The sequence below is a fragment of the Eptatretus burgeri genome, chromosome 3 (assembly GCF_056783735.1).
Source record: "Eptatretus burgeri isolate ZD-2024b chromosome 3, Ebu_testis_v1, whole genome shotgun sequence".
Lineage (NCBI taxonomy): Eukaryota > Metazoa > Chordata > Myxini > Myxiniformes > Myxinidae > Eptatretus > Eptatretus burgeri.
The window spans coordinates 125,148,475-125,154,474 of NC_140963.1; the positions used below are offsets into that span (position 1 = coordinate 125,148,475).

A 6,000-nucleotide genomic window follows, 5' to 3' on the forward strand; every position below is an offset into this window, starting at 1 on the left:
CAGAGAAGGCTCGGTGTCCTTCCAGATTACAAAAAAAAATTGCCCAGTGTCCTGGGCGGCTTTGAAGAATAAATCAACCCCAAATCGTTGTTAGACCAACAATGTGCAAATGACGAGGCATTTCTCCAGATACAATTGTGCAGAACGTGATCATTTGATAATGAAAGCCATTTGAGACATTGTGCATGAAACTTGTCTGAGCTCGATCTGCCTGTATTTGATGTTGTGTGTGTGTGTGTGTGTGTGTGTGTGTGTGTGTGTGTGTGTGTGTGTGTGTGTGTGTGTGTGTGTGTGTGTGTGTGTGTGTGTGTGTGTGTGTGTGTGTGTGTGTGTGTGTGAGAGAGAGACAGAGACAGAGACAGAGACAGAGACAGAGACAGAGACAGAGACAGAGACAGAGACAGAGACAGAGACAGAGACAGAGACAGAGACAGAGACAGAGACAGAGACAGAGACAGACAGATGTTTTTATTACCTCCACCCCCAAAGGTGAACAGAGGTTGTATTTTCTCCCCTGTTTGTTTGTTACTTGCGAAATCGAAGATTCGCAAGTATATTGGTTGGCCTGCTCAGTTATTACTTGGCAAAATACATTTGGCCAAGTATGTTGATCGGTTTGGTTAGTGTGTTACTTTTGAAAAGCGAAAGATTATAAACGAATATTGGTGAGTCGCGTGTGTTTTTCTGTCTGTTTGTCTGTTTGTTACTTGCAAAATTGAAGATTTGCAAGTACAATAAATTGGTCGGTCGATTTTGTTGTTTTGTCTCTCTATTTGTTTGTCTTTTTTTTTTTGGTATACCATGTCGAGGCTCATATAAGAGCAAATACACAAACATATAACAAGGCAGGAGACAAGAGGGGTGGGAGAGGGAAGCACAAAATAGTGGGGAACAAAGATGAAAGATCTGTGGAAGGGAGAGGGATGGGGCGGGGTACACGGGATAAACAAGATGGGGCGACAGGGACTTTCAGGAAGGAAAACAGGGAATTTGAAAAACGTGGGTTTGGGGTGGGATTAAGGGAGGTAGTAAAGATCAAGATTTTGGATGGGGGAAGACATGAGATGGTGGCGAACACCTGTTTTGAAGACCTGGAGGGAAGAGTGGGATTGAAGAGAGTGTGGGAGTTTGTTCCAGAGGTGGGATAAAGAGGAATGAAAGAGTGAAGGTGAGAAGTGATTCTTCATATGGCAGTTTCACCAGAAGAGGGTTTTTGGCGGACCTTGAGTGCCCTGCGGAAATATAGGAGGTCGGGGGGGGGGGGGCGGCAGATCACAGACAAAGGAGGTAGGGAAATGTGGGAGGGGAGACGGTCGGAGACAGAAAGACCACTGACCTGCCTCCGGTGAGAAACCCAAAGACTGTGCTTCATCACGGACGATACCAATGATCCTAAAAGCCTTGGTTTCTACAGCGTGAAGTTGAGCTTGGTGTGAGACAGGAGCACTACACCAGAGGGAACAGCAGTACTCCATCAGACTGTGGATGAAAGCTTTGTGAATGGTCAGTAGCTCAGGTGTGCCAAGGAAGGAATTTTGCATGACGTAGGATGCCCAGTCGGCGACTGGCTTTGGAGGCCAGCTTGGAGATGTGGCTTTCCCAGGAAAGATCGTGGCAGATTGTGAGACCCAAAAGATTGAATGAAAGGATTTCTTCAAGGGGATTGTTGAGAAAGTATATGGGGGGGGGGGGGGGATTCCAGTTGGTCCTTTTGGAAAGACACAGTGAGGGTGTGAGATTTGTCAGGATTGAAAGACATGTTCCACGTGTTGGCCCAGCTTCTGATTTTATCCAGATCTGCAGAGAGTGAAGTGGCTGCTGCTTGCCGATCAGAGGGATGAGAGATGGTACGGCAGAGGGTGGAATCATCAACAAAGAGAGAAAGAGGATTTTCTCGAGAGTCTGAGAGATCTTTGATGAAAATGAAGAAAAGAACAGGGCCCAGAACGCTGCCTTGAGGAAATCCAGCCTGGATAAGAAAATGAGATGAGAGAATTCCATTAAGAGCCACACGTTGACTGTGACAGGAGAGGATGTCCACAAGCCACGAGTGGAGATTGCCTTGGATGCTCGAAGAAGAGTTTGGTGAGCAGTGTGGGATGCCAGGCTGTATCGAAAGCTCACGATATGTCGAGGGAGATGGCTTTGATCTCATGTCTAGCATTGAGGTCCTCCATCCATTGTTGGGAAAGCAGAAGCAGCATGTCCAAGGTTGAGTGACCAGGTCTAAATCCAAATTGATGGTTGGAAACCAAGCCATTTGAGAAGAAGGTTTTGATGCTGGAAGTGGTAGAAGGCTTTGGATTCCATGACTTTGCTGATGATTGGTAGAAGGCTGATTGGTCTGTAGTTGCAGGGATCAGTTTTTGCACCTTTTTATGCAAAGCAGTAAGGTTTGCTGATTTCCAAGAAGATGGCAGATGACCTTGAGCAAACGAGAGGGTGAATAGAACAGAGAGACGGTGAGCAAGAGCAGAAGAGCAGGTTTTTGCAACACGTGGGCTGATGCCGTCTGGACCGGTTGCAAAATCTGAGTCGAGGTTTGACAGCAAGCTCTCCAGTTTGTCAGGAGAAAAGGACACAGAGTCCAGGGACAGTTGGGTGTGAGTGGGTAAGGTGGGTACAGAGTGTTTCGCCTACAGGTCACGATTTCAAACCGCTTTTCACGAAACTTCACCACATGGTAGAGTTCATCATAAGGAAGAAGCCTATTGTTTTTGAGGTCAAAAGGTCAAAAGGTAAACATAGGCCAAAGATCAATAACTTTGTCAAATCTCAAAAATCCTCAATTTTCATCCGATTGACTTGAAATTTGAAGAGGATTTATATTTCACATCACCGAATTCAACGAACAAATATTTTTGAAGTCAACATAGGCCAAAGCTCAACATGAGGTGAGATTTCTAAAATCCTCAATTTTCATCTGATTGACTTGAAATTTAAAGATTATTTATATTTTAGGTTGCTGAATTCAACAACCAATTGATTTTGAGATCAACATAGGCCAAAAAGTCAACATAGGCCAACATAGGCCAAAAGGTCAACATAAGCCAAAGGTCAACGTGAGGTGAGATTTCTAAAATCCTCAATTTTCATCTGATTGACTTGAAATTTAAAGATTATTTATATTTTAGGTCGCTGAATTCAACAACCAATTGATTTTGAGATCAACATAGGCCAAAAAGTCAACACAGGCCAACATCGGTCAAAAGGTCAACATAGGTGAAAGGTCATCAATTTCGGTGGGATTTCTAAAATCCTCAATTTTCATCTGATTGACTTGAAATTTAAAGATTATTTATATTTCAGGTCGCTGAATTCAACAACCAATTGATTTTAAGATCAACATCGGCCAAAAAGGCAACATAGGCCAAAAGGTCAATACCGGCCAAAGGTCATCCATTTAGATGATATTTCTAAAATCCTCAATTTTCATCCGATTGACTTGAAATTTGAAGAGGATTTATATTTCACATCACTGCATTCAATGAACAAGTATTTTTGAAGTCAACATAGGCCAAAAGGTCAACATAGGTGAAAGGTCAACGTGAGGTGAGATTTCTAAAATCCTCAATTTTCATCTGATTGACTTGAAATTTTAAGATTATTTATATTTCAGGTTGATGAATTCAACAACCAATTGATTTTGAGATCACATCGGCCAAAAAGTCAACACAGACCAAAAGGTCAACATAGGCCAAAAGGTCAACTTAGGTCAAAGGTCAATGTGAGGTGAGATCTCTAAAATCCTCAGTTTTCATCCAATTGACTTGAAATTTAAATATTATTTATATTTCAGGTCGCTGAATTCAACAACCAATTGATTTTAAGATCAACATAGGCCAAAAAGGCAACATAGGCCAAAAGGTCAATACCGGCCAAAGGTCATCCATTTAGATGATATTTCTAAAATCCTCAATTTTCATCCGATTGACTTGAAATTTGAAGAGGATTTATATTTCACATCACTGCATTCAATGAACAAGTATTTTTGAAAGTCAACATAGGCCAAAAGGTCAACATAGGTGAAAGGTCAACGTGAGGTGAGATTTCTAAAATCCTCAATTTTCATCTGATTGACTTGAAATTTTAAGATTATTTATATTTCAGGTTGATGAATTCAACAACCAATTGATTTTGAGATCACATCGGCCAAAAAGTCAACACAGACCAAAAGGTCAACATAGGCCAAAAGGTCAACTTAGGTCAAAGGTCAATGTGAGGTGAGATCTCTAAAATCCTCAGTTTTCATCCAATTGACTTGAAATTTAAATATTATTTATATTTCAGGTCGCTGAATTCAACAACCAATTGATTTTAAGATCAACATAGGCCAAAAAGGCAACATAGGCCAAAAGGTCAATACCGGCCAAAGGTCATCCATTTAGATGATATTTCTAAAATCCTCAATTTTCATCCGATTGACTTGAAATTTGAAGAGGATTTATATTTCACATCACTGCATTCAATGAACAAGTATTTTTGAAGTCAACATAGGCCAAAAGGTCAACATAGGTGAAAGGTCAACGTGAGGTGAGATTTCTAAAATCCTCAATTTTCATCTGATTGACTTGAAATTTTAAGATTATTTATATTTCAGGTTGATGAATTCAACAACCAATTGATTTTGAGATCACATCGGCCAAAAAGTCAACACAGACCAAAAGGTCAACATAGGCCAAAAGGTCAACTTAGGTCAAAGGTCAATGTGAGGTGAGATCTCTAAAATCCTCAGTTTTCATCCAATTGACTTGAAATTTAAATATTATTCAGGTCGCTGAATTCAACATAGGCCAAAAAGTCAACACAGGCCAAAATGTCAACATAGGTCAAAGGTCATCAATTTAGGTGGGATTTTTAAAATCCTCAATTTTCATCCGATTGACTTGAAATTTGAAGAGGATTTATATTTCACATCACCGAATTGAACGAACAAGTTTTTTTGAAGTCAACATAGGCCAAAAGGGCAACATAGGCCAAAGGATTGAGAAATATAATGAAAATGCCACCAATTTTAGGATTGCACCCACTGGGACCCCAAAAAGTTCCACAGAAAAATTTGGCGGGACTCGTCCCAAAGCTGAGGGTGTAGTTCAGGGATGGACGGACAGACGGACAGACACTCATGCTTTATTGTACAGGATAGATGACTTGATTGGAAGCATCGTGATTCTAACCATGAGGCGAAAAGTTAGAAAACATTTAAATCTTCGGGGGAAGCATAATTGCACGCCATGGTGTGACCCAAATGACTCACCATGTGTTGCTCCCGGTAGGAGGAGTATCGTCTTCGTCCCGATGGGAGTGATGACATTGAATTTGTGAACTCTCAGCTCTATTCATGGCTCACCTGTCAGAGTTATCTTCGAACGATGCGACATGGAAGCACCCGACAAGGTCCTTTCGGATGGAATCAAGAATGAGACCATCGAGGGAGTTATGGGAGAGTCGAACGAATCTGTTCCCATTAGTTTCCTGTCCCGTCACTCGTTGGAATCGAACGGGGCAGGAGACGCGACCGTTGTGCTTATTGAGAGGACCAGGAGGGTTGTTAGTTGGTCGTTGGCCATTTTTTTTTTAATTCATTTTATTTTTCAATTGTGAACCCTCAGCATTATTGGGCTGTGGAAAGGTGTGGACAGTGTCGATGACGGCTGACGGGAAGGGCGGACCGTGAGGGGAGGAGGGGTAGAGTGGATTGCGTGGGTGGGTCGTCGACGTGCGCGCCACTTGAGGATGGATGCGTCGGCGTTTTCCTGAGGTAAGATCGAGGAGGTTGCGGTGAGGGACCGTGGTTGCGAAACCGGCCACAGGGATCGGTCGTTATTTCACTGTTAAGGTTTTCGGGACATTTGGTGAATGGTTTGTCTCTTTGTGCATTATTCGAGAGAATGTCCGCCTCTATCGGGCCTATTGTGTGACGTCACGGCGCGACTCGAAATATTCATGACGTGCGCGGACGTCGGTGTGACGCACGCACGCACGCACGGCAGCCTGACT

The 6,000-nt window shown here is 42.5% G+C and overlaps 1 long non-coding RNA gene across 1 annotated transcript in view; it reads right to left on the reverse strand.

The window, feature by feature from the left end:
* Positions 1 to 5,644, reverse strand: part of LOC147030918 (uncharacterized) — a 30,294-nt gene extending 24,650 nt beyond the window's left edge. The window contains exon 1 of the long non-coding RNA XR_015056567.1: positions 5,258 to 5,644. This is a non-coding gene — a long non-coding RNA (uncharacterized LOC147030918). The remainder of the gene's footprint in view (positions 1 to 5,257) is intronic.
* Positions 5,645 to 6,000: the final 356 nt, after the last annotated feature.